The sequence below is a fragment of the Papaver somniferum genome, chromosome 7 (assembly GCF_003573695.1).
Source record: "Papaver somniferum cultivar HN1 chromosome 7, ASM357369v1, whole genome shotgun sequence".
Taxonomy (NCBI): Eukaryota; Viridiplantae; Streptophyta; class Magnoliopsida; order Ranunculales; family Papaveraceae; genus Papaver; species Papaver somniferum.
Genome location: NC_039364.1, coordinates 143,892,743 through 143,908,647, shown reverse-complemented (window position 1 = coordinate 143,908,647; position 15,905 = coordinate 143,892,743).

The window sequence follows — 15,905 nt, the reverse complement described above, 5'->3', positions numbered from 1 at the left end:
AAATATTATATATCTTAATTTAAAATAGCTAATAGTTTTCAAATTTTTCAGAAATATAAACCTAAACTGATTGGCTAATCGAACTCCTCCAAAATCGTGTGTTAGCATAAGATATCTACCATGCCTTAACATATATATCTTTCCAATGGATCTCATCAATTTCGTGTAAAACCACCATTTCCAAAATAGATTATTTAAAAAATATTTACGAGCTTGAAAATCGACAACATATTTTATGGTAATTTGTTCTAGTTTGATTTTTATTAACTTTCGGACCCGTAAGTTTATGTTCTTAGTTTAAAACTTTAAAATATCCTAAATTTATTAAATTTTTGTTTGTTTGATACTCAATCTCGTATTACGTTAATATAAATGATGTTTGTTTTGAGCTCTCACGTAATATATAAATTGACAACCGACATGTAGAAATTAGAAATATATTAGAACGGAGATATTAAAACAAGGATCCAATAAAAATGAACAAAAAAAAAATCGTATTGCTGATAATTGTTCCATGTTGTGTCTGAAATTGAACTACGGAGTTTTGATGTTAAACCTCGTCCTATATTTGTGTACCCTGAGAGAGTTTTGTACGGGTACCACTTCTTCATCATTAAGAAACAAATTATACATACACTCCCTACGAATTGGTTATGGATGATGCAACATGATAACACAATTTTCATGATTCGTATGGATATTGAGGTTTTTTTTGCAAAATGATGAATCTTCTTGTATGCATTTCGATCATACGTTTAACTAGATTCCATAATAATAAACATTGAAGACTAAATAATTTCTCAGTGTCTTCTGACGATTTTTCCCGAACTCCTTCGAGTGATGATGAACGCCACAATATGGATCCAGTAATAAAACTTGACATAAGGCCGAATTCTGCATCTCCAAGCTAATATTTCTTACACCAAATAGAAATTCAAGATTATATTATCCAAATAGTTAAAGAAAAGGATTACTTATATAAAATAGATAATGATATATCACAGCTTCTGATATTTTTAATTTATCGGATGTCGTTGAAGCGGAATCCAATATAGGCCTATCAAGAGAAGAACCTTTCCAACCCCAAGAACATATTGTAATTGTAAATCAAATGTGCGTACTACTACTATGATATTTGGAGAAATATTTTTTTTTATGTTCCAATGAAGAACTTGTTCGTCCAAACTAACTAGGGTCGATATGTGAGCCGTCCATTGCTCAAACACAATCTTATGATAATTAAAGATTGAACAATATAATTGGTCAATAATATATACATGCACATACTTAGAAGAATTATGCAAAGTTGATTTTATATAATAACTAACAATAAAAATTATGTAAAACATGGAGAAATATGAGGTTTTCCCAGATTGCATTAGAGTTACTAGGCCCCGTTGGTTGTAGAAGATCAATTGCAAGTTGAACGATAACATTCAAGATAGCACTAAAGTGCCCATTAATTGCCTCTCCCAAATGTTGAAAACGTTATTGGAGTACTCTATTGCATTATTATGACCAACAAGCATAAATATTGCAATGTTCTCCTTTGTGTCACGTAATAACAAAAAAAAATGTTGTTACGTGCGAAAATTAACTTGATATCGCACCTCAATTTAGAATTTCACCTACGATGAGTTAAACTACTAAGAACTGAATTGCGACATGCATTTTCTCAGCAAAGTATTTGACAACTACATGTTATCAATAATATTATAGCTGGTATGACATCTTCTTCATCTTCGGTATAATCTATTAACACAGTAGTATATGTACCTAGTCATGAATTTTTATAAACAATTAATCAAAACAAAATAAAATTTTGAAAATTTATGTTAAATCTAAAGTAGTAAAGAAAATAAAATTTGATAAACAAGTAACTAACTCAGCTGGTCATCCCCGTTCCTCAAAGGTTGATGCGCTCCAGGAGGTCCCAAGTTCGAATCCCCGATGATGCAATATTGCAGAATTTGACATGGAAGGTAGAGTTAGCTTGCCCCCTTGCAACATATTGCAGAATTTGACATGGAAGGTAGAGTTAGCTTGCCCCTTTGCAACATAATCAGTCCCCTATTCGCTTCAGCTCCCTTGGCTGGTTCCTCATGAGGCTCGCTGGTAGGCTAACATGGTAACCTGTTCAACTAATGTAGTAGTACGCTGTTGGAGCTTATATTGTTAGGATTCCAACTAATTAATGTAATAAAAAAATGCAATAATATCATTGTCGACTAAAATTTCAAACTAAATTGAAAACACCAACCTAATATACTGGGAGCCAAATGTTATCAATCGAAACTCAACTCAGTTCTCGACCTAATCATTTATGCCACTTTGAAATTAAGGAAAGTAATTACAAAAGTTAATCTTTTTTTCCGAAAAAGCGAAGGTTATATTAAGAAAAACAGGCGAGGCCTGGGAGTTCAAAAGTTATAGAAAAGAGCCTCAAAGGCTAAGTTACATATGCAAGACAGATTCCCAATGTTGCAACACTGAATTTGTATCAGCAAACTTGAAGACTTCTGAATCACAATTTCATAAAACCAGTGTTAGTTTTATTAGGATAATTACCTCCTCCGTCGATCTCTTCCGATGCCCAAAAACCTGATTATTTCTTTCATTCCAAAGATTCCATACAATGGCAAAGTGAGTTACATCCCAAAGTGTTTTGCATCTTCCCTTTAAGACATTCCAATCCCAAGCGATAAAAAGCTGCAAAACTTTCGGTGGCAAAGGCCATGAGATATGAAAGGCTTTTATGAAGTAATCCCAAACTTGGAACGAAAACGAACAGTGAATTAATAAATGGTCTGCTGTTTCGCGCTCGCTATTACAAAAAGCACACCTATCAGATTCTGTCTGCATTCCTCGCTGTAAAAGCAAAGTCCTTGTAGGTATAAAATTGTTGAAAGCATCCCACACTAAGAAACTAACTTTGTCAGGAACCTCCTTTAGCCAAAGTAAATTCTTGTAACTGCACTCCTCCACCGAATAATCGAGAGTTGAATAAAAAAATTTAGGGCTAAAGTTCTCTTGAAATTTGATTTCATCTTCGGTTTCTAAAAGAACAGGAGGGTTACCTAAGTCCCTTATAAGTAAATCCCACTCCAAACGCTCATTCTGATTTAAACTTCTTTTGCAATTGCCTTCCCATCTTCCATCGATGACCATTTCTGCAATGGTTGCCAGTTTGTTCCTACACACATTGAAAAAAACCGGAAATAGATATTTTATACAACCCTTGTTGACCCAGTGATCATACCAAAACCGAATGTTTCTGCCACTATTAACTGTATAAGTGACAAACCTTTGCAATTCTAGAACTATATTCGTGACGTTCCTCTATAGGCTTCTTCCTTGCACAGTGGAATCGTCAGCTGGCAAAGCAATATCAGCATTCACCTTACACTTTTGTTGGGCTATCTTCCGCCAAAGCGCACTTCTTTGAATCGAGTATCTCCAAACCCACTTTGCGAGAAGAGATTTATTGGTTAGTCTTAAATTTTTAACACCCAACCCTCCACGTTGTTTAGAAGTACAAACCTTGATCCAATTAACCCAAGACATCTTCTTTTTTCCTTCAACCGAGCCCCAAAGAAATTTCCGCATCAACTTATTTATTCATTTTTCAATACTCACTGGGAGATGAAATAACGACAGAAAATAAATAGGTAAACTAGAAAGACAACTCTTAATAAGAGCTAAACGCCCCGCCTTGTTAAGAAACTTCTTCTTCCATGAAGCAAGTCTCTTTTCCATTCTCTCTAAAACAGATTCCCAAACAGAGGTACTTCTAGAGCAGGCACCAATAGGAAGACCTAAATACTTGATGGGCAGAGATTCCGTTTTGCAACCCAATTCCTTAGCTAAAAGCGAAATAGCCTGATCAGCCCCCACGCTTACCATGGTACTTTTTTCTAAATTCAACTTTATACCTGTCAATTGCTCAAAAATAGAGAGAATGACAAAAAGTCTAGTTACCTCCTCCTCTTTAGCATCAATGAAAATAAGAGTATCGTCCGCAAATTGAAGATGCGAAATTATTACACCCGTATCTGTAACTTGGAAACCGTGGAGATGACCTATTTGGATGGCATCATCCATGAGCTTTGATAGCACCTCGACAACTAAAAGAAAGAGATACGTAGAAAGAGAATCTCCTTGTCTTAATCCTTTAGAAGGCTTGAATTTTTCCGTAGAAGAACCATTTATCAGAACAGACAAATGAGCCGAAGAAATACACCATTCCATCCATAAAATCCATTTAGAACCAAATCCATGTCTATTGAGAATATTAAAGAGATCATTCCAGTTAACATTATCGAAAGCCTTCTCCATGTCAATTTTACATATAATACCCGGGTTCTTAGACTTTATCCTGCTGTCTACACACTCATTTGCAATGAGAACTCCATCCAGAATTTGCTTGTCTTTTATAAAAGCACCTTGATAGTCTGATATGAATCTTGGCATCACTACTTTAATTCGTTCCGCAAGAACCTTGGACAAAATCTTGCACGCACTGCTGATAAGACTCAAAGGTCGAAAGTCCTTCGGTGTACAAGAATCTTCTTTTTGGGGAATTAAAGTAATGAATGAGCAATTAAGCCTCCAATCCAAAGAACCGTAGCTGTGAAAGTCATTAAGAATACTTATGAAATCGTCTTTGATGATGCTCTAAAAACATTTATAGAACTCAGAAGAGAATCCATCCGGTCTAGGCAATTTGTTGCATCCCATCTTCTTAATTACCTCCCAGACTTCTTCTTCAGAAAAGTTCCTTTCCAACCACTCCTTCCTTTCATCTTCGATCTGAACAAAGTAAAGAAGGTCCAAAGAAACATTAGAATTGTTTTGAGAGGAAAACAAATTCACATAATAGTTCCTGATTTCTTCTTTTATCACCAACTGATGAAATCAATCCACCCCATCAACCTGAAGCTTAGCAATTGTATTTCTTTTCTTCCCTGCGCTAGCAATTCTATGAAAATAACTAGTGTTCGCATCCCCCCATCTAAACCCATTTTGCTTAGCTCTAAGTTGCCACTTCCGTGCTTCCATATTCTCAACATTTTTTTAACTTGAGTTTACATTGAAGCCTAACCTCGTACTGCTCAGGCTGTAAAGCACCTTGCTCTTCTAAAAGATTCAACTCGCTTATTTTATCAGTAAGAAGCTTTTTCTTCCTCTTCACAAAACCAAATTCATGCCTGCCCCAAGGCTTAATAAAGAACTTCTGATTTTGAAGCTTAAGAAAGAAAATGGAACATGCACTACCCGAGAATTCCATATTATCCCACCATGTCTTCACATTAGTGAATAAATCCTTGTGTTCAATCCAACTTCTTTCCGATTTAAAGTAAGCCTTGTTCCCTGCAGAAGGACAAGTATTAACCACAATGGGGTTATGATCAGAAATTGTTCTTGCTAAAGCAATCTGTAGCGCATTAGGAAAAGCCTCATCGAACTCTACACTAAAAAGGAATCGGTCAAGTCCACAAAGTAACGGATCTTGGTGGTTATTGGACCATGTAAAAGCTCCACCAATCAACGGCTGATCCACCAGATGCTGTTGAAGAATAAAGCTGTTGAGAAAAGCCATGTTTCTACTATCGCCATATCCTCTATTTCTTTCCTCGTCCGACCTTACAGCGTTAAAGTCACCTGCAAAACAAATCGGTCCATCCCACCATTCTCTAATCACCTTCATATCCTCCCAAAATTCTGCCCTGGGATTATATTCACAGGGGTTATATTGCCCACTTAAATCCATTAGCTCTTGTTGATAAGACTACTGAGATGTTATTGTAATCAATTCTCACATCCTCCTTCTCGAATTTACATCTATCCCATATAGATAAGGGACCACCACTGGCTCCTACAGATGGAATGTAAACCCAATCAAAATTTTCATCATACCATAATTGCCTTATAAACCAGCTTGAGAATTTCATGATCTTGGTTTCTTGTATTAGACAAATTGCGCTTCTTTGACTAGCGATGATGTTTTTAAGAGCCGTGATTTTATCAAAATCGTTCAGACCCCTAACATTCCAGTTTAGAATCTTAAACTCCATTGGACAGATCCTCCTCCCTTGCGTTTCTTCCTTCTTCAACTGCCAGCACATTATTTACTTCTTGTACATCATTTGTTTCTTCTGCTTCCCTATTCAGTTTAACTCTTTCCTTATACTTAAGAACTAATTGAGTCATGTTATCCTTCAATGATCTGATGTTGTCATCACTGATTTTTCCGTAGCTACATGCCAAGTTGACGAAAGTTGCGACAGATTTATCGACAGTCTCCATTCCATCGTCATGTTTGGTAGCTTTCAAGTTCTCTACCACCGCATTCTCCATCAGGTTTTTACTTGAACCATTGTCTGACATATTATCCTCATCTTTCTCAAAATTACTCGGAGTTTCATCTGTGTGTAAGGGAGAATATCTTGACCCTGACGCAGACGCAGATTGTGGACTTTGTACATTAGGTACTGAGGCCGAGTTACTAGCCCTCGTGGTCCTATGAACATAGATCCAAATGCCTTGTTCATCTTCCTGGATAATATGACCCGAACCGGTTTGTATATGCCTAACAATTTCTTCAGCTGAGATAACCCTAAGCACAGATTCATCCTGGCCCTCGGTTCTTCCGTTTGGATTATTTCCTAACGAAGGCTCGGATATTTGTTTCTATGAATAATTCAAAGATGACATAAAATCTTTCAGTTTTAAGTCAAAATCTTGAACATTCTTTCGATATTCAGATTCTGTTACCTCCAGTTTAGGAGAATAATTAGAATCCCATTCCACAGTCAATGCCACATTTTCACCATCTATTTTAGTTAATAATACTTCCGAGATATCATCAAAAACTCCTTTCACCGCAATCTTGAAAAGTGCACCTTACTGGACAGGTTAATAGACAGAGTCTAACTGAGATTGATCTCAATCCCCCTAGCTCATTGCCAATCATAGCAAAAATATCTGAATTCCACCATTTCAGTGGAATACCTCTAATTTTCACCCATTTAACCTCATTAGTATAAACTTCTACAGAATAAATCTTTTGATGTGCGACATTCCATTTCCATATAGCAGAACTTCGATTTTGAGTCGTATTTTATTTGCATTGATCCTTCTCCTTAGATTTGGAGACTGTTACAGTTTCTCCAAACCATCTACAAACCTTAATGATTAGGCCGTTGATTTCCCATATAATTGGTTTCCATAATAATCTCCATTCCTCGTCTTCCAATGAGAATTTAGCCGTAAGCTTATTCACTTCCTCAAATGAAAAAAATCTTCTTGACTGGAGTTTCTTTTTGATATTCCTTGCCAAGTTTTTCCATGGAGTAACATGTGAAACCTTGACAATACCCCATTTGCCTTGTTGACTCGAATGTATTTGCAGTGGAGGATATACTTCTTCAGATTGAAATGATCCAATTGTCTCATTGCAAGTTCTCTTGTCTAGAAAGTAATCTAAAACTTCAGTTAACTTGCACCAGCATTCTCTACTTTTCCCACTTGGAAAGCATATGCTAAATGTTTTGCCTTCACCTCCTCTTCTGAACCTAGAAAATCTGATACATTCTCCCGCATCATTGTTCTGGATTTGAGCCAAGTAAACGTCTTCTTCGAGTCTTTGAGTCCACTTGCTTTTATCTTCTCCATATGCAGCATCTTCTAAAGTTTTGATTATCCAATTAACCATTCTGAAATCAAAAGCCAGCCAAGCACTAAATCCCCCGGCCCCTCTTTCAGAAATCTTCAAAACCTTAACAGATCCGAAGAATTTTGTTTCAATGGCAAAGGTTTTCTCTCCAGTTGAATTATTTTTTGACAAACTTCAGTCTCTTTCCTTGAGCTTCCCCTTGTCTTCATTGTAGACTTCTCCAAATCTTTCCTCATCCGATATGTTCTCTGCTTTGTTCTTCCAGTAATCATAAGTTCAGGGAAATAAAAATAAAATAAAAGTTAAACAATGACAAAAATGAAAACTCTGTTACCCAATAAATCCCTGCCTCAAGGGGAAGGATCAGAGATCCGTCCTTGGACAGCGGAGAAGTTTAGAAATAACACTCTTCTACAATGATTTAATCACAAGGATCAAAACTTGCAGAAGGCTAAGTCCATTATTGAGAATCGCCATTGTTTTTGCTCCTGAAATTTCGGAGAAGAGAGAGAAGTTACCTAGTTAGCCGAGGTAATCTTTGACAACAACAAACGTCGTCTTTTTCTCTTCTTTGGGTAACTCTAATCCTTGCATGGATACTTGGTCATTTAAGTTCGGCCTTTCTTCAAGTGCAACAACTAAGCTTCCCTCCGAAGAAAAGCTTTTGATCTCCTCTTTTTTGGTCCATGTATTGTTCGCTACACTTGTCGTCAAATGAATTACTTCCACAATCCCTTCTCTAGTACATTTTTCGATCAAAAACGAACCTACACGCCTCTAAATCTTTTATGTTTGAATACCAGGTCTCAGCCCGTGCCGTAACGGCATGGACAAGGATACGTGTATCAAATGATTCATACATGTCGTAATTGTCTGAGAAGAATCGAACTGATCGATCCGGGTCTAAATGTTTTGAGGAGTTGGTTAATAAACATGTCCTTATCCTCGAATCTTTTAATATTGTGTATGTAAGTCATACAACCCTTTGGGACAAACATAGTTAATTGTTAGAGCAAATCCTATGGGAAGTAGAAAATTACTTCGTTCACCACTTCAAAAAAATATCATCAAAGGTCATTCACCAAACTTGTAACAAAACTAAAAATACCTAAAACTACGTTAAAATCAATTAGATTAATCTTGCAAAAATTGTTAGCATTAGAATTTAATTTCTCTCTTTGATAGAAACGGTTGGCCTCCTAATTTACATAGGTTTATGTTTATTCATTTTTCTAAAGTTTCTAATAATATTTAATTATTAATCCATTTCTTTTCTTGGCTCTTTACCTATTATCATGAACTATTTCTCAAGCATGCATAATTACACGAAGTTGGGGAGAAATGACAAAAACAGAAATCATGACAAAAAAGGGGAATAAAGAGAGATGTGAGAAACTAAATCGACTGTAATTAATTCACGCGTAGCCTTGCATAATCCATGAAGTAGGGGAGAAATAATGACAGAAACATAAACCATGACAAAAAAAAGGAGAATAACGAGAGATGTGAGAAACTGAACCGATTACAATTAATTCGCGTGTAGCCTTGTGTTTGGTCAATTTTTTTATAGGTTTCATTTTTCTCCCTGCCCCCTACCCGGCAAATCTTAAAATCACAACATCTTCTTTTTTGGGAAAATCCGGCCTTAAAAAATTATTTTAATTTTAAAAAATAATAGAAAGTAATTTGAAAACTAAAATCAAATTAAAACAAAACAAAGAAAAACTAATCAAGGGTGACTAAATAATTTACCTATTTGAGGACACCTTTTCTCACCCTACTACCATTACTTCTTCCACCACCACATTATCGTCACCACTCCACCAATATCATCAATACCCACCACCATTATCTCCACCGCCGATCCACCACCCACCATCACAACCACAATTAGTGCTTAATTTACCTATCTTTGGACCCCTTTTCTCACCCTACTATCACTACTTCTTTCACCTCCACATTATCGTCACCACTCCACCAGTCTCACCTATACCCACCACCAGTATCCCCACCACTACCCAATATCACAACTACCATTAATGCTTACTGATATGATTAATATTAAATAAATTTATTATGTATCAAAAAAAAATATATTCATTTGATTAATTATAGAAACATTTATTATGAAATATCAATTGAACATTTATTATTAAATTTTAATTAAACGTAATCATTTATAGCGGTAGATTTATGTTCTGCAAGTATAAATTTGGTGGTTCTTTATCTAGCCTAACTTGTCTAAACTTTGTTTTGTATTATAGAAATGTAATCAATTTTATTTTAATACTAATAAAAACCGTGATTTATTCGATCGGGTACTATAAATAGCTGGGATCCCGTTTGAGTGATCCAGCGGTCATGATCATATTGTCTTATATGATTTAGTATCCTCCTCAAAATATTTGTGTTTTGTCCTTATAAGTTGTACTAAAAACAACCAACCACATCTATCACAATAAAATGTTGTCCATTTTGTAAAGACATAAAACTATTGTTGTCCACTATTATTCACTAACGTCCACCACCATACGTAAAAACTAACTACGCCCACTATTTTTTCCACCACCAGTAATGTTACCACCTCCACCATTCACAAATACCCGCCATTGTTTCCACCATCCACTGCTTCTTTCACTACCACCATTAAAAATTATTAACACTAGTACAACCGTTGTCACGGTGGGAGGGCCGACCGAAGAAGAATCTGAAGATGGGGTTTGTCTGCGACTACTTTCACCTTCCGTTTCAGGAAAAATGATATTTTCTCACCGTTTCGGAAAAAGTGATACGTTCACCTCGTTTCAGAAAAAGTGATACTTTCGCCTCGTCTCAGAAAAAGTGATACTTTTGCCCCATTTTGGGAAAAGTGATGTTTTCGCTCTGTTCCAGAAAAAGTATCCACTTTTTCTGGAACATAGCGAAAACATCACTTTTTCCAAAACGGCCCGAAAGTATCACTTTTCCCTAAACGGGACAAAGTATCACTTTTCCCGAAACGGGGAGAAAATATCACTTTTCCTGAAATGGAATGTGAAAGTATTACTTTTTTCTAAAACGGAAAATTAATCGATCCATAAACCAAAATATGGTTGCATGATGTGTTATGCATCATTTGTGGTGGTTTGTATAATGGCTATACATTCAATTTTCAAGAATTGTGCCTAAAATGAAAGTATCACTTTTCTTGAAACGAAGGAGTACATCGTTTTATTAGTTGCAACAGAAAATTAGTTGATGCATAAACCAAAATATGGTTACATAAAGTATTATGTATCCTTTATGGTGGTTTGCATAATGAATATACATCTAATTTCTAAAATTGTGCCTAAAATGATAAATACCTCCGAATTTTTCGTAAAAATTCAAAATTTGATATTGTTGTTTGTATTCGTTGAATAGCTTTTTTTATTACCTTTCTAGCGAGATAAAATTTGTAAAATTCCAAGGCACGGATTTTTAGATATGTTATATTAAAGTTTGCATTCCGATTATACCCCTAAAAAAATAGGATACATAAGGATTATAGTAATTGGACTAAATGGGAGGGATAATTATGTCAAGTTAAAAAGACCAACCGTGGACACCAAATGCAATTTTTTAGTATCAATTGATGACTTAGGATTTACAAATAAGTGGCCATATAAAGGTCCTCACTCGCTTCGCTCGGTCGGCCCAACATTTTTCAACCAGGGTCACTATAATACAGTGGTAAAGTCATTGGGTGATGATACCAGTTACCTGAGTTCGAAACTCGTCAGCACCAAATTCTGCACCGATCAATATATATATATATATATATATATAGTTTTTAATAAACTTATTTATTAATAAAAATATGTATTTATTAGATTCATTAATTAACATTTATCATGAAAAATTAATTAATTATTCTTCATGAGCAATTAATAGGACACTAATTAATAAAGTATTTATAATGGTTAGTTGGAAAAACCACAACCATAAATTTATCCCTCCTAGACAAATCTCGATTGCTCTTTATCTAGCCTAATTTAGCCAAGCTTTATTTTGTATTCTAGATGAATTTAAAGCAATCAAATAAAATCGTGGATATTTTTGAAGTATTGAACATAAGAACCACGAACTACCATGGAGATTTGATAGAATCACTTTTAGCCTTCACCATTACGCTTGCTCTTTCATAAGGTGGTAACCAATTTGCAAGATGGAAGATTTTCATTATAAAACTTGTTCCAGAGTGTATGGGAAAAGATCACTATTCTATACATACCATACACATGTCGCCATTTAGGTGTGAGTCTCTTTCTCTACAAACTATATCTTCAACGGAAATTAAAATTTAGAGGGGAAAAATGGCTATGCCATAAATAACAAATTAGGGTCGTTTGGTAACCATTATTATAATGGATTATCAGCCTATAATCCATTATAATCTCATTATACAGATTATAATGGATTATGTATGTGTTTGGCAACCATTATAATAATTGACTATTTTCATTATAATTGAAAAAATTTATTATTTTCAGGAACAAAAAAAAAGTTATTTTTAAAAATTATTATAATCAATTACTTTTTTCAAGAAAAGTGAATTGAATTTTTTCTTCTTACTTTTTCTAAACTATCAAGAGAGAGTTAAAAAAACAATAGGGGACTTAGAAAAAAATTCTAGATCATTGTTTTTTCCTCTCGTTTTTAAGAGCATTTTTCAAATATATCAATTATCTGAGAAAGATGTTTGTGAAAATTTATTATAAAAGCGATTATACTAAAATCATTTATTTATTTATGATTATCTATAATCATAAATTTTACCGAACAAGACCTAGGTGTAAAGTCTGATCATTAACTCATTAAAGCAAGCCCCATGAGGGCCAAATTCTCTTGGTTTTGGTTACATTATAGCCAAGAGCAAGTACGATGGTATATCTCGTGGTTACAATGTAGCTTTTCCAGGCCTTGACCAATGGGTGCTAAAAATGTAGAACACTCGCTAGCCAAGAGATAACAGAAAACAGACGGAAATACGTAATACAGTAGATTTTTTTTGATCGGTAAAAAAAGATATATTGATCAAAAAAGAGGGTATAAAGGCTATACCATCCTGAGCAAGAACAAAAGAGAGAAAAGAAGAAGGAAGGTAACAGACTACCCACCTTCAAAACGAAAACATATTACAAAACCAAACTACACAGAGAGACTGACAAGCTACGTAGAGATATAGCCTACATGGGATCAAAATAGATATTACACCAATATGCCATGTTATTGGAAGAGTTGACAGTATCAAACTCTTTGATTGCAAGATCCCAAGTTAAAAGGCAGTAAATGGCTTTGTTCACAATTCCAGTGGCATTACTTCTTTTGTCAGTAAAAACTCTGGCATTTCTTTCCTTCCATAAGCTCCAAATGATTGTAACAGGGACCAAATTCCATACTGCTAGATTTGCTGTGTTATGTCGTGGCAGATACCAAGCTTGAAGAGAGGGAATGATAATTCTATGCACATTGTAAAACCAGCTCAATTTACTTAAGAAATTACTCCATACTTCTCTAGCAAAAGTGCAATGAAGAAGAAGATGAGAGCTAGATTCATTGTTGTTGCGTAATAAACAAACTTCAGGGACTTCAACACCTCTTCTTCTGAGAAAGTCTCTTGTAGGTAGTCTGTCATGAGCAATTAACCACAAGAAAAAACCTACTTTTGGAGGACACTTCAAATTCCAGATGAAAGTATAGATTGAAGTTTGCTGAATTATACCTTGTTCCATAGTGAGTTTATCATATGATGACTTAACTGAATAGCAATTGGTTTTAGTAAAAGGCCATACCAGTTCATCTTCCTGAGCTGCATTGAGATTGAAAGAGGCAAGATCAGCCATAAGAAGGTGATGTTCAGTTCTAACATCCACATTTAATCTTGTTGGAACTTGCAAATTCCAGGAAATAGCATTGCCATCTGAAATGCACATCTCTGCAACAGAAAGATGCTTTGCTCTTGACAAAGCATACAGATTAGGGTAACTAGTTTTAATTGGTTGATCATAAATCCAATTGTCATCCCAGAATCTAACATAAACACCATTATTGACTTTGAACTTAATGTTCTGCAAGATAAAAGTTTTATACTTCATGATGGCCCTCCAAACTGATCTTCCATAAGTAATTTTTGGTGACTTTGGAATCCATAAAGATCCATCAGTGCCATATTTTTCATCAACAATTTTTCTCCAAAAGGCATCCTTCTCCACAACAAACCTCTAAGTCCATTTAGATAGCAAAGCTTGATTCATCCGTTTTAAACTCTTGATACCAAGACCACCAAACTTTTTCCTCCTGCAAAGAGCACTCCACTTTACCAAATGTATTTTCTTCTTCCCTTGTTATCATTCCATAGAAAATCTCTTATAAGTTTCTCTAACTTTTTAGTGATAGAAGCATGCATCTCAAAGAGAGACATATAGTTTATAGGAAGACTGTTTAGCACACTGTTTATCAAAGTGATTTTCCGTTCTCTTGAGAGTAAAATTTTCTTCCAACCAGCAAGCTTAGCTATGAACTTTTCAATGATTTTATCCCACTTTGCAACTCCACCACATTTGTCTCCTAAGGGAAGACCCAGATAGGTAGTAGGCAATGTTCCACTGTAACAACCAAGAATAGAGGAAAAAATAGATATATCTCCCTCATATGCAACACCAAAGATTTGACTTTTTGCAAAGTTAGTCTTCAAACCAGTTAACATTTCAAAGGACAAGAGAATGAGCCTTAGATTTTTAATTTGCTCCACATCAGCATCAAGAAAAATGAGTGTGTCATCTGCAAATTGCAAGTGACTAACCACCACTCCACTATCTTTAATTTGAAAACCAGAAATTAAACCTTCTTCTTGAGCTTTTTTGATCATGAAAGTGAGAGCTTATCCAACCAATAAGAAAAGGAATGGCGATAAAGGATCACCTTGTCTGATTCCTTTTTTGCTCTTGAAATAACCTGTTGCACTTCCATTAATTAGCACAGAAAACCTGACAAATTCAACACAACATTTGATCCAGCTCCTCCATTTTTCACCAAACCCCATTAACTTGAACATTTCATCCAGAAAATTCCAATTAACATGATCAAAAGCTTTCTCAAAATCCACCTTACATAATAAACCTGGTTTGCCACTCCTTATTCTTGAATCTATAAGTTCATTAGCTATTAAAACACCATCAAAAATCTGTATTTTCTTCACAAAAGCAGTTTGATGATCAGAAATAATAGAAGGTAGACAATTCTTAAACCTTTTAGCCAATATCATAGATAAATTTTGTAAGCTCCATGAATAAGACTTATTGGCCTTAAGTCCTTAATCTCCTCAATGCAATATTTTTAGGAATCAAAGCAATGAAAGTATTCTTTAATCTCCAATCAAGATAAGATTTACCTTGTAATTCTTTAAGAATGTTTAGAAAATCTTCTTTGAGAATGTCCCAACAAAGAGAATAAAATTTGATAGGAAATCCATCTGGCCCTGGTCTTGTATTGTCCTAGCAGCTTAATAGCTCCAAAACATTCCTCTTCCTCAATATCCCTCTCTAACCAAATGCAGATATCCTGAGTAATTTGATTGAACTGCATATTATCAGCTGTGAAAATCCTTTGCTGCTGAGATTGAAAAATATCTTTGAAAAAAGCCACAATACCATCCTTAATTTCATTCACATCATAAGTAAGAACTCCTTCAACTTTTATTGCTCCAATGTAGCTCATTCTTTTTCTGTCATTTGCAAGCCTGTGGAAGTACTTTGTGTTCTTTTCAAAGTCTTTGAAGTGGATTGCCCTGCTTCTTCTCCTCCATTTGTCAGCTTTAATAATGCTCAAGTTACAATACTCTTGCCTTGCTGTAGCTCTCTCCTCCCATTGTGTAGTCAAGAGACCATTGTTTGCATGCTCTATTACATCCAGCTCAGTGAAAACTTCCTCCAGCTCCTCAATTCTGCTATCAACTTCCCCAAACTCCCTTTTGCTCCAGATTCTTAGTTGAATTTTTAGAAGCTGTAACTTTTTACAAAAGACATAACCTGCATTGCCTGAAACCACAAAGGAATTCCACATATCTTTCACAAAAGTAATGAAATTGGGATGTGAAAACCAAAAATACTCACAGCGGAATGGAGATGGACCAAACTTCACCTCTCCACAGACCAGAGCTATTGGATTATGATCGGAACAAGGACGAGAAAGAACATGCTGAGTTGCTTGA